Source organism: Ranitomeya variabilis, chromosome 7, assembly GCF_051348905.1.
Source record: "Ranitomeya variabilis isolate aRanVar5 chromosome 7, aRanVar5.hap1, whole genome shotgun sequence".
NCBI lineage: Eukaryota > Metazoa > Chordata > Amphibia > Anura > Dendrobatidae > Ranitomeya > Ranitomeya variabilis.
The window spans coordinates 216,395,805-216,423,321 of record NC_135238.1 but is presented as its reverse complement, the minus strand read 5'-3'; the positions used below and the strand labels follow the sequence as shown (position 1 = coordinate 216,423,321).

The window sequence follows — 27,517 nt, the reverse complement described above, 5'->3', positions numbered from 1 at the left end:
TTGCATTTTTTAATTGACTTTTCTTGTTTCTTTTGTTGATATTCAAAATGGCTGATTTTTGTGCAAAATCTACGATGCTCCTTTTTCGTCTTTTACCTCTTTTTGCACTTTTTAAAAGGAAAATAAAGTCCCATCATACATTAAATGTTGCACGCCAGATTTTGTACTCCATTAGGGCGCTGGAGTATAATTGCACAAATTATTTTCAGCATTTTAAGAATTTGCAAAATAATGAATTAGGCTAAAACATCTAGAAAAGGGAAACCATGGCCTCATTGTCGAATAATAAAATAAAGCCAGGTATAAAAGTCACTATTAGTACTATTTTTACTCCTGAAAAAAAAGGTGCAGATGATAATTATTTATGATTTCTTTTATTAATTAGATGGTTGCTCTCTAAAGTGATCGTTATACCATGATTTGGAATGACCATAAAGACTTGTGACTGCAGCTTTTATTGAAATATTAAGTGACGAATACAATCATCTTCTATTAAATCCACAGCGATTACCTGGATCCTGCTTGTACTACAAGTTTTAATCTTGGCAAACGACGCATGTGATTCTGAGTCAGAGTTTCAATAATGAAATGAGTTCATTCTCCTGATTAAGATTAAGCATTTTTATTTAATGCATTTTTTTGTGATTGTGGTTGGAATCTTGTGCGATTGGTAAAACATCATCTATTCTTCCAAGAACCTGAATGAATTTTTATTACTGAGACTATGGGAACGTTGCGGATGAGTCAGACGCGCAGGAAATACAAGAGACGAGATTGTCCTTATAGCAAATTTGAGATAAATAAATTACTGACTAAAATCAGACAAATGAAGAAACAGAGCACTGAACCATAAAGACCATAAAGCTCATTTATTAAAGTTTTCTAAAGAAAAACTGTCTTCCGTACCCATAACAACCAGATATTATTTTTTAAAGAGGCCCTTTGACATCCTATAAATACGATTTTTTTTTTACCTGGTGTAAATGCTGCAGTTTTCTTGAATCCAGCACTGTTTTTTTTTTTTTTTTAGTTTCTGGGCCTCTCCATTCCGGAGATATGGCCTCCTCTTCCCTGTGTATAAATCTTGTCTTTTTTTTATCCAACTGGGCATGGCCCTCAAAAAAGCTTCTGATAGAAAAAATTGATGACCTCACCCACTTGGTAAAAAAAACCTGAGATTTACAAACAGGAAAGGAGAGGCCATATCTCAGGAACAGAGAACACAGGAACAAAATAAAAACATCTGGAGAATCGGGAGCAGGGATGTAACTGGGCACTACATTTTAAAAAAGACACTGAAAAACTGGAGCAAGTTCAGAGAAGAGCTACCAGGATGGTGAGCGGACTGCAAACTATGTCCTACGAGGAACGGTTAAAGGATCTGGGAATGTTTAGCTTGCAAAAAAGAAGGCTAAGAGGAGACTTAATAGCAGTCTACAAATATCTGAAGGGCTGTCACAGTGTAGAGGGATCATCCTTAGGGTTCGTGTCCACGTTCAGGAAATGGTGCGTGTATGACGCGTGGGTGGGGCCGCAGCGTCAAACACGCAGCGTCCAGATGTTCCAGCATAGTGGAGGGGATTTTATGAAATCCCGTGTCCACTATGCGTGGAAACACGCATCCGTCAGCCCTGCGACTCCGGACATGCTGCACGTCTTTTAAGATCGCAGCATGTCCGTGTTCCTTGCGGCGACGCTGCGCCACCGCAAGGAATAACACAGGGCCCTATGCGTGGGGTGCGATGATGCCGGATGTGTGCAATGAACACATCCGGCATCATCGCGTCCCAGAAGGGGGCGGGGATTAGTGCCGAGCGGGTTTGCCGCTCCGACGATACAGCCGGCCATCCTGACCGTGGACACAAAACCTTATTCTCATTTTCACATTGAAGCACGAGAAGCAATGGAATGAAACTGAAAGGGAGAAGATACAGATTAGATATTAGAAAAAACTTTTTGACAGTGAAGGTGATCAATGAGTGGAACAGGCTGCCACGAGAGGTGGTGAGTTCTCCTTCAATGGAAGTCTTCAACCAGAGACTGGACAGACATCTGTCTGAGATGGTTTATTGAATCCTACTTTGAACAGGGGGTTGGACACGATGAACCTGGACGTCCCTTCCAACTCTACCATTCTATGATTCCATGATTTAACTACCATGATATACTGTACTGGTTGTGTTGTTTGGTGGCTCTCATATACCAGTGGCATCCTACGCTATAGTGTGTCGCAACCCATCAAGTCGGCAGCTGCTACGTCTGCATGTAGGAAATTGTAATTTAAATTATCCTCGGTAGAAATTCGTAAAAGTTATACTGGTGGGAAAATGCTGAACCTTATGTTCTCAGTGCAGCTAAACGCTTTATTAAGTGCCCACACAGGAAGGGTGCAACTGTGCAAATTTGTCTATGGCAAGATATATTCAGCTCAAAAATGGCACTAGCACAACATTCCCGTGGAATCTACTGATTCTTCTTCCAGAGATCCAGAAGGTGGGGGGTCTTTAGTGAAATGTTCCCTGAAAAGGGAAAGAAAGTATTAAAAAAATAGTTTTTGTTTCCAGAAAGGACAAACCTACCACTATAGTGCTACACTTATCAAGTATAGAAGACACAAGTGCGCATGCGTCACTATGCGCACGCACGACCGGCACAGCCAGTATCAGTGAGCATGTGCACACATGCGGGGCAGCGTTTGCTCTAGGAATGGTCGCTGTTCTTCACCAGCTAGGGCAATCACCAAGACACAAATTGAGGGGGCAGATGGTGTACCCAGCTCATCGGCATGGGTGCATTGAACCCCCTCATTTGCACATGAATTAAAAGTTATTTTTAGTACCAGGAACAGTGCAAGTATGATTTTTATAGGAGTGAAGTCCCCTATATAACTGTACAGGGTGGGCCATTTATATGGATACACCTAAATAAAATGGGAATGGTTGGTGATATCAACTTCCTGTTTGTGGCACATTAGTATATGGGAGGGGGCAAAACTTTTCAAGATGAGTGGTGACCATGGCGGCCATTTTGAAGTCGGTCATTTTGGATCCAACTTTATTTTTTTCAATGGGAAGAGGGTCATGTGACACATCAAACTTATTGAGAATTTCACAAGAAAAACAATGGTGTGCTTGGGTTTAACATACTTTATTCTTTCATTAGTTATTTACAAGTTTATGACCACTTATAAAATGTGTTCAAAGTGGTGCCATTGTGTTGGATTGTCAATGCAACCCTCTTCTCCCACTCTTGACACACTGATAGCAAAACTGCAGAAGAAATGCTAGCACAAGCTTCCAGTATCCTTTGTTTCAGATGCTTTGGGGTCATCTGAAGGCAATTGTCTATGCTGTGAAGATACGAGATGTGCAGCATCTGAAACATCGGATAATGGAAGCCTGTGCTAGCATTTCTCCTGCGGTGCTGCTATCAGTGTGTCAAGAGTGGGAGAAGAGGGTTGCATTGACAATCCAACACAATGGGCAGCACATTGAACACATTTTATAAGTGTCAAGAACAAAAAAGGTAGGGAGCACTACTATAGGGCATGTCTAAATAAGGACTAATATGAATGGGGCTGCTGCCTCGAGCACGGAAACATGTGGAGAGGAGGAGAAAAAGATCCGTGCATACAAGGCGCACACCCAAAATCACAAGACAATGTTGAAATTATGTGCAATATTTATTAGTAAAACCATTAAAAGACAAAACACATAGCCAGAAGTCCCATATGACTATGACATAACAATACAATATCAAGGCAAAGTGCAGCATATATATGTCTGTTTATTTTGTCTACTAATAAATATTGCACATAATTTCAACATTGTCTTGTGATTTTGGGTGTGCGCCTTGTATGCACGGATCTTTTCCTCCTCTCCACATTTTATAAGTGGTCATAAACTTGTAAATAACTCATGAAAGTCTAAAGTTATGTTAAAACCAAACACACCATTGTTTTTCATGTGAAATTCTCAATAAGTTTGAGGTGTTACATGACCCTTTTACCATTGGAACAAATAAAGTTGGATCCAAAATGGCCAACTTCAAAATGGCCGCCATGGTCACCACCCATCTTGAAAAGTTTTCCCCCTCCCATGTTCTAATGTGCCACAAACAGGGAGTTGATATCACCAACCATTCCCATTTTATATAGGTGTATCCATATAAATGGCCCACCCTGTATAATTAATCTAAAACACATTTTGGAGGTGACAGACTCCCTTTAATTGTTTTCCTGTTGCTGCATCATTTGGCCCTTTTACGCCACATACAGTACTCTATATCACTGTGCTCCCTAATTCTGTAATTTAGAAATAATGCTATTGACATAATTACTCCTCAAAAATATTGACATAGTGCCCTCCCCCCCAAATAATAGTGACAAACAGATACTAATATCAAATAAGAGTCCAGGCAGGACTTAAAGGGCACCTGTCACCCCGTTTTTTCGGTATGAGATAAAAATACTGTTAAATAGGGCCTGAGCTGAGCATTACAATAGTGTAGTTTGTGGACCCCGATTCCCCACCTATGCTGCCGAAATACGTTACCAAAGTAGTCGTTTTCGCCTGTCAATCAGGCTGGTCTGGTCAAAAGGGCGTGTTGTCTTCCCCCAGATTTTGCGTAGTTTTCCGTTGGTGGCGTAGTGGTGTGCCCATGCCCAAGGTCCCGAATCCTCTGCCAGGGGATTTAAAAGAGCGCGCTGTTCGTTATTTCATTGGTGATCGGTGGGCGCGGCCATCTTCCTTTGGCCGCGCGTGCGCAGAAGCGGCGCTCTGCTGGCCGCGGCTTCAGGAAAATGGCCGCGGGATGCCGCGCGTGCGCAGATGGATATCGCGGCGGCCATTTTCCTGAAGCCGCGGCCAGCAGAGCGCCGCGGCCAGCAGAGCGCCGCTTCTGCGCACGCGCGGCCAAAGGAAGATGGCCGCGCCCACCGATCACCAATGAAATAACGAACAGCGTGCTCTTTTAAATCCCCTGGCAGAGGATTCGGGACCTTATGCGCACACCACTACGCCACCAGCGGAAAACTACGCAAAATCTGGGGGAAGACAACACGCCCTTTTGACCAGACCAGCCTGATTGACAGGCGAAAACAACTACTTTGGTAACGTATTTAGGCAGCATAGGTGGGGAATCGGGGTCCACAAACTACACTATTGTAATGCACAGCTCAGGCCCTATTTAACAGTATTTTTATCTCATACCGAAAAAACGGGGTGACAGGTGCCCTTTAACAGGAAAGTTGAGCTCACGAGTTAAAGTTGTCTTCTCTGTACCTTCAAAGAGTAATGGTGTTCCGATACAGTAACACGTCCACCATTGTGCCCCCTACAAAGTAATAATGTCCTGATTATGACCCCAGTAAAGTGTTCATGTGCGTATTGTAGACAGTAATAATGATGATACCTATGTATGCCCATGAAAGTAATAGTTCCAACTTTTTAACTCCTAGAGAGAAACAATGTCCCCTGTATAAACGGTAAGATGTCCCCCTGAGTGCCCACTTAAAAAATTATGTTTTCTGCATGCCCCCCAAAAAAGTGATAATATTCCTGAGTGCTCTCTCAAAAAGTGATAATTCCCTACTAAAAAATAAAAGTTATGCTCATCTAATTCACCTACAAAATTATCAATTTATTCCTCACTCCATACCAAAAGCATAATGGCCCAATACCATGATTAATGGATTACCAAAAAGAATCCAAGGCATCTAACCCTTTTCCCCTGATGGCCATAGCAACCGCATCTTCTCCTATATATCTAGTAGCCAAATACAGGCAACACAATGTAGTGATGTAATTGAGTCTCCTGCATCGAGATGTTGGTGCCCTGGGTGTTGCCCCTGTGGTCTACAAGAATTCACCCCAGAATTTCCCTGCATTGGTCTTCTTTGGAAACGGCTCCAGATAAGTCCCACTAATGCACCCTGGGTTACAGAACTTGCCAAAACCCCTCACCCCTCGCCAAGCTTAGGTACATTGCTACTCCCAGCAGCTGCATCTCAGCAAGAAAAATCAGTATCTTCTAGAACAAGAATACATGGCTTTTCACTCAACCAACCAAAATCTAACTATGCTGATATGGACAGAAATAATCCAAAACAACAGATATCTGCCTTCATTACTGGAAAGACACCAATGAACCCCAAGAAATAGTCTAACATGGTCTTTTTGGTCATATAAATCCTTCCGTTGATGACTAGCATTTGCCATAAGAGTGATAAATCTCAACAGCCGTGGTCCTAATGCATTTTCTGACTCTCTTGGCCCTTGAAGCTTTTACACTCCTTGATTACATATCTTGAGTTAGAAAAAAAAAAGTTTGACAAATTCCTGAGTCTCAGTCTCTGTGTTAACTTCTCGGCTCTGTAGTGCATCTCTGGGGCATCACAATTTACGGCTTATGATCTTCTGTAATTCTTAATATTAATGATTGACTTCAAATGCTAAAATTGTTGGGAAAGTGGCCCATAAATGAAGTTCGAGACAATCTCTTTACTCTGAAATATTGAAGACTTTCATCCACCATTACGTTTGATAAATCTTACCATCTCACTCATAAATTCTGCACTAATTATTAGCCTCCTCGGCCGCCTCGTCTTATTCATCGACCCCTTTCATTATACAATCTTCTGGATGAGCGGTTTGATCTCGCCTTGGGTATACTATGTCTGGTGCATTATGGATGTCTACCACTTTTTTTCCATTTTGAACTTATGTTGCTTTTATATATTTCCAATTAATGTTTAGTACTTATGAGCTGCCAATTCCCAGTGATACCTACTAATGTTTCAACAGAAAAGTCTTCTATATATTCAATACTAAAGCGGAAACTATCTGCTCAAATGAAGCTATACTTCAGCTCGTAAAGCCTCGGAAAATGATTTGTCTCTATCTGTAACAAAACTTTTCATTCCAATTATCTAAGGCAGAAGCGTAGGAGGCATAGTTTTGATCATACTATGTACAATAGTATATCAGTAGCATTTTCAGTCTTGCTGAAATTTCTATCCCGTTGTACATGCCCTCGCCATTGACTGACACTCTTCAGAGGTCATCGTATTATAGCAAAAGCTTGAGGTCTAAAATATAGAATCACAACAATGACAATGTACTTGTACTATAAGGATTGTCAGTTCTTTCTTTTTTCCCCCTTCCTGCATGGTGATTTCTCAAAAAAATCACAGAGCATGCTCACAACAGTTTCAACAAGTCAAGGAGCATGCCCACAACATCCTCAACAAATCATAGAATATGCCCACATCAGTGTCAACAAATCACCTAGCATACTCAAAAAAACTACTAGTCAAAGGCGAAGAAGAAAGTAAACATAAAAAAATAATTGTTTAGTGGGAACCCAAGAGTGAAGTACATGTTCCCACAGGGAGGAGATTGGAGAAGACACCGGGTCAGGTGACAGCTCTGGCACAGAATCTAAATATAAAAAGGCCTAGCTGGGCCGAGAAGGGAGGAGTTGGCACCAGAACCTGTACCATGCAAGTTGTGTGACAGCAAAGTGGGCTTTCAGCCACCATCACCACAGGAGGGTCTGAGAGTGGTCACATCCCAGATAAGGTCTGAGCTATGCCTGAACTGAGAGGAATATCGATGACTTGAGCTTAGAGGAAGATTTTGCTATGGTCCAGAGAGCCAGGGACCCAGAAAACCAAAGACCCAGAGAACAGCCCAGAGGAGAGAGAACAACAGTATACTAAGAAGAAGAACCAAAGATGGCCACCAGCAGCAACTCTGTAAAGTTCACAGTGCCAATCGGACTAGAAAAGAACTACCAATCCTGGAAATTCAAGGTAAAATGCTGCTGATAAGAGATGGTACTTGGAAATACACTCAGGTGTCTAGACCTGACCCACTACCAGAAGACTGGGTAGAGAAGGATCTACCTCAGTATGGATGATTATCAGATTGTGCATGTATGTAAATGTGAAACGGCAAAAGAAATGTGGGAACAGATGCAGAAAGTGCATGAAAGGATAAATCTCAGCATTAAACTCTATTTAATGAGAAACCTATATCAGTCTAGGCTAAATAAGGGCCAAGATATGCAGGATTACATAAGAAATACTCTAGATATTGTGGAGCGCCTGTGGGGGCATTGGGGAAGATCTAAAGAATTTCCATGTTGTTACAATACTACTAAGCGGTCTACCAGAAAGCTACGACACACTTGTAACTGCATTAGATGCACACCCAGGTTATGAATTTACATTAGAATATGTCAGAGGAAAGCTTGAAGATGAGCATAAGTAAAAGAAAGAAAGTATAATTAGCAGTGGGGTATCCAAAACAGAATCCACTTTAAAACCCCAAGATCTCCCCAAAAATAAAAGTAATTTGAAGGAAACACACAAGTTTTGTCTGCATAAAATCAGGGCACCTAAAGGTTGAAGGGTCTGGAAAGGTAGAATGAATCAGCTGAAAAAGCAAAATAATCATCAAAGAGTTAAAGGTTCCATTAATGAAGAATATGACACTTCAAGTACTGAAGCTATATTTACTGTTAATGCAAGTACATCAAAGCATACATGGTGTATAGACTCTGGGGCAACTAGTCATACGACTAATGACAGGAGCTTCCTCTCTAACCTTGACAAAAGTAAGCCAACTATTTACTACTTTTTAATAGTGCAAGAGTTTATGTCTCCAGCAATAGTGTTATATTGCCAGGAAAGCATTGTTGAAAAAAAAGGAACCAGGAAGTCCCTGTTCACTGTTTGTGTAGCTGGAGCACACTTTCACTTTGCAAGCTAACAGCCAAGGTGCTAAGATCCTAAGCTATAAGAAATAGCAGTTGTAATCCGTGTTACTGAATAAATATATATTTACTGTCGAACGGATGAACAGAGATTAATCCAATGTCAACCAACATCAATCTAATTATACATTTTCAAAAGGAATAACTGAGGAACAGCACAAAGCAGAGTTGGAAAAAAAATATATTTTATAAGGAAGGAATACAAGTACCATCTTTAACCCCTTTCTGACCTCGGACGGGATAGTACGTCCAAGGTCAGCTCCCCTGCTTTGATGCGGGCTCCGGCGGTGAGCTGTTTTGAACAGCTGACATGTGCCCGCAATAGGCGCGGCAGAATCGCGATCTGCCCGCGCCTATTAACTAGTTAAATGCCGCTGTCAAACGCAGACAGCGGCATTTAACTACCGCATCCGGCCAGGCGGCCGGAAATGACGGCATCGCCGACCCCCGTCACATGATCGGAGGTCGGCGATGCTTCAGTATTGTAACCATAGAGGTCCTTGAGACCTCTATGGTTACTTATGCATGGTAGCTGTGAGCGCCACCCTGTGGTCGGCACTCACAACACACCTGATTTTCTGCTGCATAGCAGCGAACAGCAGATCGCTGCTATGTAGCAGAGGCGATCGTGTTATGCCAGCTTCTAGCCTCCCATGGAGGCTATTGAAGCATGGCAAAAGTAAAAAAAAAAAAGTTAAAAAAAATGTGAAAAAAATTAAAAAAAATATAAAAGTTTAAATCACCCCCCTTTCGCCCCAATCAAAATAAATCAATTAAAAAAAAATCAAACCTAAACATATTTGGTATCGCCGCATTCAGAATCGCCCAATCTATCAATAAAAAAAAGCATTAACCTGATCGCTAAACAGCGTAGTGAGAGAAAAATTCGAAACGCCAGAATTAAGTTTTTTTGGCTGACGCGACATTGCATTAAAACGCAATAACGGGCGATCAAAAGAACGTATCTGCACCAAAATGCTATCATTAAAAACGCCAGCTCGGCATTCAAAAAATAAGCCTTCAACCGACCTCAGATCATGAAAAATGGAGACGCTACGAGTATCGGAAAATGGCGCAATTTTTTTTTTTTTAAGCAAAGTTTGGAGTTTTTTTTCACCACTTAGGTTAAAAATAACCTAGTCATGTTAGGTGTCTATGAACTCGTAGTGACCTGGAGAATCATAATGGCAGGTCAGTTTTAGCATTTAGTAAACCTAGCAAAAAAGCCAAACAAAAAACAAGTGTGGGACTGCACTTTTTTTGCAATTTCACTGCACTTGGAATTTTTTTCCTGTTTTCTAGTACACGACAGGCTAAAACCAATGATGTCGTTCAAAAGTACAACTTGTCCTGCAAAAAATAAGCCCTCACATGGCCAAATTGACGGAAAAATAAAAAAGTTATGGCTCTGGGAAGGAGGGGAGTGAAAAACAAACACGGAAAAACGAAAAATCTCAAGGTCATGAAGGGGTTAAGTTTAGTATGTTCTAGTTATAGATAGACTTATTTGTAAGCTTAGTGATTTGAGTTGGGATAGGTATAGATTATATATATATATATATACTACCGTTCAAAAGTTTAGGGTCACCCAATTTTGTGTTTTCCATGAGAACCCATACTTTTATTAATTAAATGAGTTGCCAAATGAATTGAACATCTAGTCCAGACATTGACAAGGTTCGAAACAAAGATTTTTAATTGAAATAATAATTTTCTCCTTCAAACTTTGCTTTCGTCAAAAAATGCTCGCTTTGCAGCAATTCCAGCATTGCAGACTTTTGGCTTTCTAGCAGTTAATTTGCAGAGGTCATCTGGAGACATTTCCCCCCATGCTTCCAGAAGTCCCTCCCACAAGTTGGTTTGGATGATGGGCACTTTTTGCACCATACGGTCAAGCTGCTCTCACAACAGCTCAATGGGGTTGAGATCTGGTGACTGCGCTGGCCGCTCCATTACAGATAGATACCAGCTGCTGACTTCTTCCTTAAATAGTTCTGGCATAATTTGGAGGTGTGCTTTGGGTCGTTGTCCTGTTGTAGGATGAAATTGGCACCAATCCCGCGCTGTCCACAGGGTATGGCATGGCATTGCAAAATGGAGTGATAGTCTTCATTATTCAAAATCCCTTTTACCTTGTACAAATCTCCTACTTTACCAGCACCAAAGCAACCCCAGACCATCACATTACCTCCACCATGCTTGACAGATGGCGTCACACTCTTCCAGCATCTTTTCAGTTGTTCTGTGTCTCACAAATGTTCTTCTGTGTGATCCAAACATCTCATACTTGGATTCGTCTGTCCATAACACTTTTTTCCAATCTTCCTCTGACCAATGTCTGTGTTCTTTTGCCCATATTAATGTTTTCCTTTTATTAGCCAGTCTTAGATATGGCTTTTTCTCTGCCCTGAAGGCCAGCATCCCGGAGTCGCCTCTTCACTGTAGACGTTGACACTGGCGTTTTGCGCGTACTATTTAACCCCTTCACCCCAAAGCCTGTTTTCACCTAAGTGACAGGGCCAATTTTTACAATTCTGACCACTGTCACTTTATGAGGTCATAACTCTAAAAGGCTTCAACGGATCCTGCTGATTCTGAGATTGTTTTCTCGTGACATATTGTACTTCATGATAGTGGTAAAAAATCTTCGATATGACTTGCATTTATTTGTGAAAAAAACAAACATTTGTCGAAAATTATGAAAATTTAGCAATTTTCAAACTTTTCGTTTTTATGCCCTTAAATTAGAAAGTTACATCTCATAATATAGTTAATAAGCAACATTTCCCGCATGTCTGCTTTACATCAGCACAATTTTGGAAACATAATTTTTTTTTGTTAGGGAGTTATAAGGGTTAAAAGTTGACCAGCGATTTCTCATTTTTGCAACAAAATTTGCAAAACCATTTTTTTTACGGACCACCTCACACTTGAAGTGACTTTGAGGGGTCTATATGACAGAGAATGCCCAAAAGTGACACCATTCTAAAAACTGCACCCCTCAAGGTACTCAAAACCACATTCAAAAAGTTTATTAACCCTTCAGGTGTTTCACAGGAATTTTTGGAATGTTTAAAAAAAATTGAACATTTAAACTTTTTTTTCACAAAATTTTTACTTCAGATCCAATTTGTTTTATTTTACCAAGGGTAACAGGAGAAATTGGACCAAAAAAGTCGTTGTACAATTTGTCCTGAGTACGCCGATACCCCACATGTTGGGGTAAACCATGGATTGGGCACATGGCAGAGCTTGGAAGGGAAGGAGCGCCATTTGACTTTTCAATGCAAGATTTGCTGGAATTGAGATCGGAACCCATGTCGCGATTGGAGAGCCCCTGATGTGCCTAAAACAGTGGAAACCCCCACAAGTGACACCATTTTGGAAAGTAGACCCTCTAAGGAACTAATCTAGATGTGTGGTGAGCACTTTGAACCTCCAAGTGCTTCACAGAAGTTTATAATGTAGAGCCGTAAAAAAAAATTCATAATAATTTTCACAAAAAATGATATTTTTGCCCCAAATTTTTTATTTTCCCAAGGGTAACAGGATAAATTGGACCCCAAAAGTTGTTGTGCAATTTGTCCTGAGTATGCTGATACTTCATATATGGGGATAAATCACTGTTTGGGCGCATGGCAGAGCTCGGAAGGGAAGGAGCGCCATTTGACTTTTCAATGCAAAATTGGCTGGAATTGAGATCGGAACCCATGTCGTGTTTGGAGAGCCCCTGACGTGCCTAAACAGTGGAAACCCCCACAAGTTACACCATTTTGGAAAGAAGACCCCCTAAGGAACTTATCTAGATGTGTGGTGAGCACTTTTAACCCCCAATTGTTTCACTAAAGTTTAGAATGTAGCGCTGTGAAAATTAAAAAATCATTTTTTCTTTCCACAAAATGATGTTTTAGCCTGCAATTTTTTTTTCCCAAGGGTAACAGGAGAAATTGGACCACAAAAGTTATTGTACAATTTGTCCTGAGTACGCTGATACCCCATACATTGGGGGGAACCACTGTTTGGGCGCACGGCAGAGCTCGGAAGGGAAGGAGCGCCGTTTGAAATGCAGACTTAGATGGATTGGTCTGCAGTTGTCATGTTGCATTTGCAGAGCCCCTGATGTACCTAAACAGTAGAAACCCCCCACAAGTGACCCCATATTGGAAACTAGACCCCCCACGGAACTTATCTAGATGTGTTGTGAGAACTTTGAACCAACAAGTGTTTCACTACAGTTTATCACGCAGAGCCGTGAAAATAAAAAAAAATTTTTTTTCCACGAAAATTATATTTTAGCCCCCACGTTTTTATTTTCCCAAGGGTAACAGGACAAATTGGACCCCAAAAGTTGTTGTCCAACTTGTCCTGAGAACGCTGATACCCCATATGTTGGGGGGAACCACTGTTTGGGTGCACAGGAGAACTCGGAAGGGAAGGAGCACTGTTTTAGTTTTTCAAAGCAGAATTGGCTGGAATTGAGATCAGACGCCATGTCGCGTTTGGAGAGCCCCTGATGTGCCTAAACAGTGGAAACTCCCCAATTCTAACTGAAACCCTAACCCCAACCCTAACCCCAGCCCTAACCCTAGCCCTAACCCCAGCCCTAACCCTAGCCCTAACCCCAACCCTAACCCTAGCCCTAACCCTAGTCCTAACCCTAGCGCTACTTTCACACTAGCGTTTTTTTGCATACGTCGCAATGCGTCGTTTTGGCGAAAAAACGCATCCTGCAAAATCATCTGCAGGATGCGTTTTTTCCCCATAGACTAACATTAGCGACGCATTGCAACGTATTGACACACGTCGCAAACGTCGTGCGACGGTTGCGTCGTGTTGTGGCGGACCGCCGGCAGCAAAAAACGTTACATGTAACTTTTTTTGTGCCGACGGTCCACCATTTCCGACCGCGCATGCGCGGCTGTAACTCTGCCCCTACCTCCCCGCACCTCACAATGGGGCAGCGGATGCGTGGAAAAACAGCATCCGCTGCCCCCGTTGTGCGGCGCTTGCACAGTATGCGTCGGTATGTCGGGCCAACGCAGCGCGACGGCCCCGTACCGACGCTAGTGTGAAAGTAGCCTAACGGGAAAATGGAAATAAATATTTCCATTATTTTTTAAAATTTTATTATTTTTCCCTAACTAAGGGGGTGATGAAGGGGGATTTGATTTACTTTTATAGCGTTTTTTGGGCGGATTTTTATGATTGGCAGCCATCACACACTAAAAGAAGCTTTTTATTGCAAAAATAGTTTTTGCATCACGACATTTTGAGAGCTATAATTTTTCCATATTTTGGTCCACAGAGTCATGTGAGAACTTGTTTTTTGCGGGACGAGTTGACATTTTTATTGGTACCATTTTCGGGCACATGAGATTTTTTCATCGCTTTTTATTCCGATTTTTGGGAGGCGGAATAAACAAAAACCAGCAATTCCTGAAATTCTTTTAGGGGGGGCGTTTATACCGTTCCGCGTTTGGTAAAAAGGATAAAGCAGTTTTATTCTTCGGGTCAGTACGATTACAGCGATATCTCATTTATGTAATTTTTTATGTTTTGCCGCTTTTACACAATAAAAACTATTTTATATAAAAAATAATTGTTTTTGCATCGCTTTATTCTGAGAGCTATAACTTTTTTATTTTTCTGCTGATGATGCTGTATGGCGGCTTTTTTTTGCGGGACAAGATGACGTTTTGAGCGGTACCATGGCTATTTATATCCGTCTTTTTGATCGCGTTTTATTCCACTTTTTGTTTGGCGGTATGAGAATAAAGCGTTGCTTTTTGCCTCGATTTTTTTTTTTTTTTTTTTTTTACGGTGTTCACTGAAGGGGTTAACTAGTGATATAGTTTTATAGGTGGGGTCGTTACGGACGCGGCGATACTAAATATGTGTACTTTTATTGTGTGATTTTTTTATTTAGATAAAGAAATGTATTTATGGGAATATTTTTTTTTTTTTTCTTTATTTAGGAATTTTTTTTTTTTTTTTTTTTTACACATGTGGACATTTTTTTTTTTAACTTTTTTACTTTGTCCCAGGGGGGGACATCACAGATCGGTGATCTGAGAGTGTGCACAGCACTATGTCAGATCACCGATCTGACAGGCACTTTGCAGAGGCTTGCCGGCGCCTGCTATGAGGAATTCTCAGCAGGCGCCGGCAAGCAGGGTCACCTCATGACCCGGAAGGAGTCCCGCGGCCATCTTGGATCCGGGGACTCCTTCCAGGTCACCGGAGCAGCGCGATCTCATCGCGCTGCTCCGGTGGGAGAGCGCAGGGAGCCCCCGTCCCTGCGCGATCCCCCTCTATGCCGCTGTCACTATTGACAGCAGCATCAGAGGGGTTAAATGCCCGCGATCGGCGATAGCGCCGATCGTGGGCATTGCTGCGGGGTGACAGCTGTCATATACAGCTGACACCTGCACCCGATCACCGCGGCGCTCAGCGCGAGACCGCGGTGATCGATGCGCCGTACTAGTACTGCGGCTGGCACTAATGCAGTGCCGGCAGCGCCGTACTAGTACGGCGCATGGCACAAAGGGGTTAATGAAGCTGGCAGTTGAGGGCCTCTGAGGCGTCGATTTCTCAAACTACAGACTCTAATGTACTTGTCTTGTTGCTCAGTTGTGCAGCGGGGCCTCCCACTTTTCTTTCTACTCTGGTTAGAGCCTGTTTGTGCTTTCCTCTGAAGGGAGTAGTACACACCATTGTAGGAAATCTTCAGTTTCTTGGCAACTTCTCGCATGGAATAGCCTTCATTTCTAAGAAAAAGAATAGATTGTCGAGTTTCACATGAAAGTTATTTTTTTCTGGCCATTTTGAGAGTTTAATGGAACCAACAAATGTAATGCTCCAGATTCTCCACTAGCTCAAAGGAAGGTCAGGTTTATAGGTTCTCTAATCAGCCAAACTGTTTTCAGCTGTGCTAACATACTTGCACAAGGGTTTTCAAGGGTATTCTAACCATCCATTAGCCTTCTTACACAGTTAGCAAACACAAAGTACCATAAGAACACTGGAGTGATGGTTGTTGGAAATGCGCCTGCATACACCTATGAAGATATTGCATTACAAACCAGACGTTTGCAGCTAGAATAGTCATTTACCACATTAACAATGTATAGAGTGTATTTCTGAATCATTTAATGTTTGCTTCATTGGAAAAAAACTGTGATTTTCTTTCAAAAATAAGGAAATTTCTAAGTGACCCTAAACTTTTGAACGGTAGTGTATATAGGTATAGATGAAATGTGTATACAGTATATACATACATATAATCTGTACTCAACCCTCAGGTTGACTTTATATACAGTATATATATATATATACTAGCTGTACTACCCGGCTTCGCCCGGGTTAATGACTGCTGTTAGCAAAATAGAATGTGTTAACAAAAATTTATTCTGCACACAAAAACCACAAAACAAATAGATAGAAATGTAATTATTAAAAGGCAAAAACTAAGCTAATAGAAGAATTTCACAACATATATTAGCTTTGTTATACTGAGAATGTCTTAGTTGCCTATATTAACCAATCAGAGCTCAGGTTAATTAACTGTAGCAAAATAGAAGCTGAGCTGTGATTGGTTGCTATTGGCAGCCTGATAAATCCCCAGCCAACAGGAAGCCCTCCCCCCTGGCAGTATATATTAGCTCACACATACACATAATAGACAGGTCATGTGACTGACAGCTGCCGTATTTCCTATATGGTACATTTGTTGCTCTTGTAGTTTGTCTGCTTATTAATCAGATTTTTATTTTTGAAGGACAATACCAGACTTGTGTGTGTTTTAGGGCGAGTTTCATGTGTCAAGTTGTGTGTGTTGAGTTGCGTGTGGCGACATGCATGTAGTGACTTTTGTGAGATGAGTTTTGTGTGGTGACATGCGTGTAGCAACATTTTGTGTGTCGAGTTGCATGTGACAGGTTAGTGTAGCAAGTTGTGTGCAGCAAGATTTGTGCATGGCGAGTTTTGCGCGTGGCGAGTTTTATGTGTGGTGCGTTTTGAGTATGTGCAAGTTTTGTGTGAGGCAACTTTTGCATGTGGTGCAACTTTTGTACATGTGGCAATTTTTCTGTGTGTGCAAGTTTTGCATGAGGTGAGTTTTCCATGAGGTGAGTTTTGCGTGTGGCGAGTTTTGCATGAGCCTAGTTTTGCATATGGCGAGTTTTGCATGTAGCGAGTTTTGCACGTTGCGAGTTTTGAGTGGTGACTTTTGTGTTTCGACTTTTATGTGGCGAGGTTGGTGTGTGTGTGGTGAAATGTGTGCTGAGGGTCGTATATGTGTTCAAGCACGTGGTAGTGTGTGGCGCATTTTGTGTTTGTGTTCATATCCCCGTGTGTGGTGAGTATCCCATGTCGGGGCCCCACCTTAGCAACTGTACGGTATATACTCTTTGTCGCCATCGCTCTCATTCTTTAAGTCCTCATTGTTCACATCTGGCAGCTGTCAATTTTCCTCCAACACTTTTCCCTTCACTTTTTCCCCATTATGTAGATAGGGGCAAAATTGTTTGGTGAATTGGAACGTGCGAGGTTAAAATTTCACCTCACAACATAGCCTATGACGCTCTCGGGGTCCAGACGTGTGACTGTGCAAAATTTTGTTGCTGTAGCTGCGACGGTGCAGATGCCAATCCCGGACATACACACATACATACATACACACATTCAGCTTTATATATTAGATATACCTGTATGTAATCTCCTGTATATAGTATATACCTGTGTGTCATCTCACCTATATATAGTATATATCTGTGTGTCATCTCCTCCTGTATATAGTATATACCTGTATGTCATCTCCTCCTATACATAGCATATACCTGTATGTCATCTCCTCCTGTATATACTATATACCTGTAGGTAATCTGCTCCTGTATATAGTATATACCTGTGTGTCATCTCCTCCTGTATATAGTATATACCTGTATGTCATCTCCTCCTGTATGTAGTATGTACCTGTATGTCATCTCCTCCTGTATATACCTGTATGTCATCTCCTCCTCTATATAGTATATACCTGTGTGTCATCTCTCCTGTATATAGTATATATATGTGTGTCATCTCCTCCTGTATATAGTATATACCTGTGTGTCATCTCCTCCTGTATATAGTATATACCTGTGTGTCATATCCCCTGTAAATAGTATATATCTGTATGTCATCTCCTCCTGTATTAGACCTCGTTCACACGTTATTTGGTCAGTATTTTTACCTCAGTATTTGTAAGCTAAATTGGCAGCCTGATAAATCCCCAGCCAGCAGTAAGCCCTACCCCCTGGCAGTATATATTAGCTCACACATACACATAATAGACTGGTCATGTGACTGACAGCTGCCGGATTCCTATATGGTACATTTGTTGCTCTTGTAGTTTGTCTGCTTATTAATCAGATTTTTATTTTTGAAGGATAATACCAGACTTGTGTGTGTTTTAGGGCGAGTTTCGTGTGTCAAGTTGTGTGTGTTGAGATGCGTGTGGCGACATGCATGTAGGGACTTTTGTGAGATGAGTTTTGTGTGGCGACATGCGTGTAGCAACTTTTTGTGTGTCGAGTTGCATGTGACAGGTTAGTGTAGCAAGTTGTGTGCAGCAAGTTTTGCGCATGGCGAGTTTTGCGCGTGGCGAGTTTTATGTGTGGTGCCTTTTGAGTATGTGCAAGTTTTGTGTGAGGCAACTTTTGCATGTGTTGCAACTTTTGTGCATGTGACAATTTTTCCGCGTGTGCAAGTTTTGCGTGTGGCGAGTTTTCCATGAGGTGAGTTTTGCACGTGTGGCGAGTTTTGCATGTGGAGAGTTTTGCGCGTGGCGAGTTTTGAGCGGCGACTTTTGTGTTTCTACTTTTATGTGGTGAGGTTGGTGTATGTGTGGTGAAATGTGCGCTGAGGGTGGTATATGTGTTCGAGCACGTGGTAGTGTGTGGCGCATTTTGTGTGTGTGTTCATCCCCGTGGTGGTGTGGTGATTATCCCATGTCGGGGCCCCATCTTAGCAACTGTACGGTATATACTCTTTGGCGCCATCGCACTCACTCTTTAAGTCCCCCTTGTTCACATCTGGCAGCTGTTAATTTGCCTCCAACACTTTTCCTTTCATTTTTTCCCCATTATGTAGATAGGGGCAAAATTGTTTGGTGAATTGGAAAGCGCGGGGTTAAAATTTCACCTCACAACATAGCCTATGACGCTCTCGGGGTCCAGACGTGTGACTGTGCAAAATTTTGTGGCTGTAGCTGCGACGGTTCAGATGCCAATCCCGGACATACACACATACACACATTCAGCTTTATATATTAGATATATATATATATATATATATATATATATATATATATATATATATATATACATACATACAATACACATTGCAGATGATTGTGAAAAACACACGACCGTCATCCTTTTCTCTGTGAACACAGGAAATCTTTGGTTGCCGCACCCACAATTTTGCATAGGTGCGAAGACGCTCTGTGAGCCAGATGTGGGTGAAACCACGCACAGATATAACAATGACATTTGTCTTTTAACAGAAAACCATCTATAAGAAGACTATTCGATTACTGGAAGATCGTAAAGAAGCAGATATGTCATTAGAACCATGCATTATCTGTTTACGTATGGGGGATGTAAGGGATACTTTCTGTCTGCAGAATCAGCATGAATTTTCTGCATTGTCCTGCTTATGTTTTATGAAAGCAAGAATAAAAAAAATGTACGGCCCCATACATTGCTTCTCTGATTTTTCTTGACGGCTTATCTTTGGGTTTGTTCACAAGGGTTTTGCTAGAAAAATGGTATAATGGCGTCATTCTATTAGCCATCCTAATCTCTCCTGCAAGCCATGCTTAGGGTAGCTGCAGACTGCGTTTGTGCCCACGCCAGCCGCATACCGTCAGGATAGTGTATTTCTATGCATCCGTCCCCTATAGGGACCTACTGTAAAGAATCATACTGCATGGTTCGCCTCACTTTTCAGTAGCCTTCTGTATGGAATAGCGCTGTCTGTTGCGCTTTCCTATGAAAATAAATGGTATGCAGACACATTCCGGCTGTCCGGAGGCTGAAACAACACACTTTTGTCCTTTATCTTGTAAATGGGCACATTATAGGATAGGTTGAAAAGAAAATACTGTAGATTAAGTGCATTAACACTATGTGCACTTACCCTTAGAGAGGCGACATATGGTGGCACATCAAATTAATCTGAACCTCTAGAAATTGTTCTTTTGATCTGCAAGAAAAGGTTACTTTCTGTGTAGTCAGTCTGAGGATGTTTGCTCAAAAAGAAAATCTCAGAAAGGCTTGGGACAACCCAATCTAACAGGTCTCATAGGAACCCCGTTTGCAATTTAACCACTATACAGAATATGGGCTCACAATCTTAACCTCCGAATAGCTGCTGACCGGAGGAGGGAGCCAGAGACAAAGTCAAACTATAATGCCTGCTGCAGCGCAGTAGCACACAACCTCCATCAGGGGGTGCGGGTGAAGGAAAACAGGTACACTCACAGTGAAATCACAGAGCAGCAGGCAGAAGCCACTAGGTGGCGAGAGAGTAGTCAGAAAAAGCCAGGTCAGCAACAGAGAGGGAACTAAGTACCAGAGGTCACAGCAATACACAGTCAAAAACAAGCCAAAGAAGTCAAAGCCAATTGGGAGCAGGAAAGCCAGAGACGCAATGCAGTCAAACAGGTCAGAGGACAAGCCGAGTCAAATACCAAGGGGTCACAACACAGAGGGCGAGTACTACAACAAGTGAAGTCACAGGGGAACACAGAAACGGGCAGAGGACAAATCAAGGCATAACGGGTCAGCTGCTCAAGCCAGAGACCGGAACTATAACTGACACTGCTTGCAGGTAACAGCGGACTGAAATAGCCAGACAGATCCCAAAATGATGCAAGGAACATTAGCCCCCGCATGACCATCCCGGGGAGGGAATAATCAGAAACAAACCCCGGACTGGATCATGACAAAGACTAGTCGGGTCAGTAACTGGAGGAACAGAACCAGGGACAGAATCAAGAGACAAAACCATTGTCAGGAGAAAAGCCAGGGTAAGATACCAAAATGCCAGTCAAAAACAAAGTCAGACAGGTGAGGGATAAGATGTAATTGGTATTGGATCAGTAGCAGAATATGAAAAACCTGCCAGCAAGACAGAAAACCAAATGCAATAACTGGCAACTCCTAGCAAACTGCTGGAGGTTTAAATCGGGCATGGCGCTGCCCCAAAGGAAACAGCAGGGAGTGGATTACTCCTTAGTCGGACAGCACATAAACCCTCACAGCTACCCCAGTATTCCTAGATGGACAGCGCCGGCCCCGCTCAGTGATAATAACAATGCTGCCTCATCCATTACTAGTATCGCGCACCGAGGTAATATGGCCTGATGGCAGAGGAAGACGTCACTGGAGCAGGTCCGGCTAGGGATATAAACCTTTCAGAGCCTCAGCATTACATCCATGACCCAATATTCTTTGGAACTTTAAAAAAAACAGGCAAGATAAATCAGATTGTTCCAGAATATGCCAAGTCTGCCAAACATTCATTACTATTGCGTAAATTAATAAACTTTTTTTTGCATTTATCTGGAACTTTTTTGCGCTATTTTTCAGTTGGTGGAAGAGTTAAATGCATACATGAATTTTTTTGACCCTATACATGATGTAATATATCGTGATATCGTCTCGATGTGCTTCATCTTTGTTACAAGATTTTACAAGGAAGAATATTATCTTACTAGAGAAGGAAGCTGAATAGCGAACCTACAGGACCAGGAACAGGATTCTACAATAGGGCTGGCTGTGATATGAGTAAGCAGAGATAAACTGTGCAAAAAAGGAGGTGAAAATAAAGGGAGCATGTCTGCACAAAATGACTGTTCAAACTAAGCACAGGCGCTCGGTGCACCCTTGGCGTAGCCAAGCAGTTCAGTGCACCTTGCCACCTACTTAATTTCCATCTATCCATGCCTCCTCTTCCTTGATTGACAGTTCTGGCTTTACAGGAGCCAGAGGAAGGAAGAGAAAGAAGGAAAACAAGAAGGTTGGAAAGTTCATTGAACGGTTTGGCAACGCCAAAAGTTAATGAGCACTTCTGCTTGGTTTGAACAGTCATTTTGTGCTGACAGGCTCCCTATAAATATTTTCTGCACAGTGCTTGGGACATAAGTGGGTAGATCATGACCAAGAAGCAGCTGTATGAATAACGTAGCCATGACCATATAGACCATAGCTCTATAGAGCATTCTTATCAGAGCTTAGGGCTCGAGCGTGTATTATCATTCCAGGTGCTTTATGATGAAACATCAGATCGCACTTGGACCAATGATATTCTATGGGGCTTTGGACATGTTTGATTTTTTTTCTCGGACTGAGCCGATCCTAGGAAAAAATCACAGAATGCACAACTTGCACCCAATATTCGGCCATGCAAGTTAATGATAGAAAACATCAGACTGCACTCGTATGACATCTGAGTGCAGTTTGATTTGCACGGTTTACACAATGGAGAAGATGGACAAATTTTCTTATATCTTCTACTCATCCGGGAAAATCGGATCACACTATTGCCACAATTTATTTAAAAAAAAATATTAAAAAATGAACTCGACAAAAACTACATTTTTCATTTTTTATTTAAAATATATATTTCGATTTCAATGAAACACTGATAGAATTGACTATAGTTACCACTTTACAAAACAATACATGTTCATAAAAATGATGCATGGAAAAAATACATTAAAAAGTCCAGATATACTTAATAAGCCCAATGTTTGACATTGTATTCTTTGATATACACAATGTGCATGTGATGTTGATTTTGGTTGCGCCGTGTACATCCTACATAATATGTCAGTATGTATAACATATGCATACAATATACAGTACATCACAAAAAAATAATACATTATACTATACAGAAAAAAAACTGTTTATAGTCAAAGGAAACAAAAAAAAAAAGCGTGTTTTGGGGTCTTCACCTTTTTTTTTTCACCTCCGAAGAAGGTTGTGGTTTAGATAAAACTCATTAATTAATTAGTTACTAATGATGAGCGAGCGTGCTCGGATAAGGTGTTATCTGAGCATGCTCGTGTGCTAACCGAGTGTCCTCGGCGTGCTCGAGAATATCTTTGTAGAAATCAGAATTGCTAAACTTTGTACTTTAACTTCTGATTTACTAATATATGGCCAATATTATGTTCTGATTTGAAACCTTTTTTTATTTAAATCCCTGTTTTTATTATAAGTTTTAGGCTCAGAATGATTTTATAGCAGTCTGCACTTTGTTTTTCTGATGCCCAAATCATCTGCATAGATATGGATTAAAATCTATTTTTATTTGTCTGCCTTCAGCCTCCACTAGAGGGAGCTCTGGAGCTAATTGAATACTGTCTGAATAATAGTAATCTGAGTGCTCCCTCTAGTGGTAGTTGCTGGTAGTCCACGTGTTTTCTGTTACTTTTATGGCTTTGCAGGGGATTTGAAGCTCTGTTTTAGGCAAAAAGAGCTCAGGAGAAAAATATGCAAACCAACCGCAGAGCACGGGTAGTTTCTCACACTTCGTCCATGACTTACATGTCAATATTTCTATTACTAATAATGAATACTTTAATAACTCCATGGAATAAATTGGTATAACATGAAAAGCAATTAATATATTCTGTACTTCTGCCGATGCATGGCTTGTTTGCCTGCTCTGCAGAAAATAATTTCATTTGTGTCATATTAACCCCCCTAAAAGATGAGGCATTAATTAGGCAGATTTCGATGGCGGATAATTAGCGCGCCCGAAGTTTCCTTGAGCTGAGATAATTCAATCTTTGACTATTAACAAGGGAGATACAGTAAACAAAGCGAACACAACTGGAATGGATAATAAAACAATAGATTGGAATTGAAAGCATAAAACATACATATTCAACCGCGGCTTGTGAGTGGATTGAATATTTCACTATATAGAATGAATTGTAATCACAGTATTTGTCATAAGAAAAACAGATCTCCCACCAGGAGGCTAAGTGCCCCCCAACCAATCACAATGTGTTCAGCACTGGAAAAGAAAATAGTAATAGAATGCACTGTATTCAGCGCTGGGGGCCACCTTCCAGCGGTGGCACTGCAACCTGTCTGCAGGTGACACCCATTGTAAATAGCCGGCTGTGTCACCCACCTCATGCATGGTCTGTTACTAAGTAATATCCCAAATAAGCTCAGGTTGTCAATCATGGCACTAAAAAGTGACTATACAATTCTTATGTACAGTGTCCTCTGTCTGTCTCCTGCTCAAATCGGTATACGTTTCCTCCTGCTTCCACAATGACCGGTTCAGCGGCATTGGGAGTGCACTGGTAAAGCTACGCCATGCCTTCCCTGCCGTTCCAGGGCTGTGGGATAGGATGGGAAAGACATGATTTAGGGCCCCTTCACACTGTGCAATCAAAGTCTGAACGAGCGTTCGATTTGTGACGTTTATCCGTCCTCGTTCCGAGGTTGCAAAGTGTGACATGGCGTTACGATCTGCGACGCAGCCCAGCATCGTACGATGTGAAAGAAAGAGCAGAACTTTCTTTCGTCGTAAATGTCTCGCTGTGGCGGTCGAAATCGTAGTATGTGACGGCGGTCATACGAGCTCGTAATGCGACTACGTGGGTTGGGCTTCCGCATACCTGTCTCCTGATTGGGCGTGACGTTTTAGCACGCCCATGCTGGTAATACGTCACGCTCGGAGTCGTAGGACTATGGCGGTGTGAAGGGTAGCGTACGATTGCGACGCGTGACGTTCACATCGCAACTACGTCAGAAAAAGCGTTAACATCGTAGAGTGTGACCGCTGGCTACGAGCTCGTACTGCGATGTCGAATATGACGCAAATGCGTCGTAATCGTAGCAGAATCGACCAGTGTGAAGGGGCCCTTAGAGTTACCACTGAATCCACATACCACTGAGGCACACCTCCTGCAAGCAGGAGGAAAGGTATGCAGATTTGAGCAGAGGAGATAGCAGGAGGCAAACGGAGAACACCAGGGAGTATGACTGCACATAAGAAGAACTTGACATGTTTTACCTGACGCTGCTAATCACAAAGTAACAGGGACAGTGCAGCAAACTGGATGGAAACGGTACTTGGTTTAGCAAAACCATGACCACAAGAGGGCATTCTGGGAACAGTCCCACATGTAGGGTCGAACAATTTTGTGATTCGCTTTGTGTGGATTTCCTAAAATGACCACCTCCATTTTACATATTGCAGAAGGATGCATCAGTCAAAGAAGGATCCTATGACCTCAGTCAGGATTCCCCATACTGCGGTTCAGCTATCACATCACATGCTATAGCACAACCAATCAGGAGGGACTATTATAACCAGTATAAAAGCAGAGGAAGGGAATGCAGCGGCCAGTATATGAATCTGAACAGTGAGAGGACGTCACAGCTCACAGCTATGCCATAGACTAGAGATACAGAGAGAAAGCCATAAAACAATGAACAAACATTACGGACCGCACAGTAGTGATAAAGAGCTACCAAAGTGGAGGTCACTATGACATTAATAAGGCTATGTTTGCATTAAAGAGCATGAAAGAGTTTCAGTGCAGTCCTAGGAGAGCTCAGAGTGTTACACATGAGGTATAAGGGCAATTGGAAGATTTGCAGAACTTCCGATTCGCCGTAAATCAAAATTTTGGGAAAAATTTGGCAAGTTTGAAATAGAATTGATTTGTTCATATCTACTGAACAGCCATCAGGGGTGGATAAAGGAGGACAACCAAGGGGGTGGAGGCCTCAGGACATTTCCCCATGTGTCTTAAAGCCGGTCCTGTGTAGAGAAACATCAGAAAGCGGCACATAGAGGTCCTCACTGTGGGGACTCCATGTGCCACCAAACCCCAAAACAGGGGTCTAGAAACATATGGTATAAACACAAAATAAAAAATACAGATTGATATTTACACATATATTGGGTTAATAAAAATATATATTGGCAAAGCAGAATAAAAAGTGATTCCTTCATTGTAGTGTGAACTAGAAGCTGGAATGAAATTTGGTTTTAGCAATGAATTAGTAATAGTATTTCAAGAAATTCAATATTTTGGCATCGTCTGGTTACGTACCATTACCCAAACGGCAACACTGATCGTTAGGAAGGACATCCGGAGCAGCTAAATGCCCCATACACTGCTTATATAGAACCCCGGTAGGATAAAATATATAAACAGTACAGAGCAAAAGTTTGGACACACCTTCTCATTTAAAGATTTTTCTGTATTTTCATGACTATGAAAATTGTACATTCACACTAAAGGCATCACAACTATGAATTAACACATGTGGAATTATATACTTAACAAAAAAGTGTGAAACAACTGAAATTATGTCTTATATTCTAGGTTCTTCAAAGTAGCCACCTTTTGGTTTGATGACTGCTTTGCACACTCTTGGCATTCTCTTGATGAGCTTCAAGAGGTAGTCACCGGGAATGGTTTTCACTTCACAGGTGTGCCCTGTCAGGTTTACAAGTGGGATTTCTTGCCTTATAAATGGGGTTGGGACCATCAGTTGTGTTGTGCAGAAGTCTGGTGGATACACAGCTGATAGTCCTACTGAATAGACTGTTAGAATTTGTATTATGGCAAGAAAAAAGTAGCTGAGTAAAGAAAAACGAGTGGCCATCATTACTTTAAGAAATTAAGGTAAGTCAGTCCGAAAAATTGGGAAAACTTTCAAAGTGTCCCCAAGTGCAGTGGCAAAAACCATCAAGCGCTACAAAGAAACTGGCTCAGATGAGGACCGCCCCAGGAAAGGAAGACCAAGAGTCACCTCTGCTTCTGAGGATAAGTTTATCCGAGTCACCAGCCTCAGAAATCGCAGGTTAACAGCAGCTCAGATTAGAGACCAGGTCAATGCCACACAGCGTTCTAGCAGAAGACACATCTCTACAACAACTGTTAAGAGGAGACTTTGTGCAGCAGGCCTTCATGGTAAAATAGCTGCTAGGAAACCACTGCTAAGGACAGGCAACAAGCAGAAGAGACTTGTTTGGGATAAAGAACACAAGGAATGGAAAGGTGAACGGATGGACTCTACATGCCTGGTTCCCAACATGAAGCATGGAGGAGGAGGTGTGATGGTGTGGGGGGGGCTTTGCTGGTGACACTGTTGGGGATTTATTCGAAATTGAAGGCATACTGAACCAGCATGGCTACCACAGCATCTTGCAGCGGCATGCTATTCCATCCGGTTTGCGTTTAGTTGGACCATCATTTATTTTTCAACAGGACAATGACCCCAAACACACCTCCAGGCTGTGTAAGGGCTATTTGACCAAGAAGGAGAGTGATGGGGTGTTACACCAGATGACCTGGCCTCCACAGTCACCAGACCTGAACCCAATCGAGATGGTTTGAGGTGAGCTGGACCGCAGAGTGAAGGCAAAAGGGCCAACAAGTGCTAAGCATCTCTGGGAACTCCTTCAAGATTGTTGGAAGACCATTCCGGTGACTACCTCTTGAAGCTCATCAAGAGAATGCCAAGAGTGTGCAAAGCAGTCATCAAAGCAAAAGGTGGCTACTTTGAAGAACCTAGAATATAAGACATAATTTCAGTTGTTTCACACTTATTGTTAAGTATATAATTCCACATGTGTTAGTTCATAGTTTTGGTGCGTTCAGTGTGAATTTACAATCTTCATGGTCATGAAAATACAGAAAAATCTTTAA

The 27,517-nt window shown here is 41.9% G+C and overlaps 1 protein-coding gene across 1 annotated transcript in view; it reads right to left on the bottom strand.

The window, feature by feature from the left end:
- The window catches only part of CYTIP (cytohesin 1 interacting protein), a 61,149-nt gene extending 39,925 nt beyond the window's left edge, over nt 1-21,224 (bottom strand). The window contains exons 1-2 of the mRNA XM_077272926.1: nt 21,168-21,224; nt 19,957-20,022 (exon numbers count right to left, since the gene is read on the bottom strand). The gene's annotated coding sequence lies outside the window, so the exon portion shown is untranslated. The remainder of the gene's footprint in view (nt 1-19,956; nt 20,023-21,167) is intronic.
- Nucleotides 21,225-27,517: the final 6,293 nt, after the last annotated feature.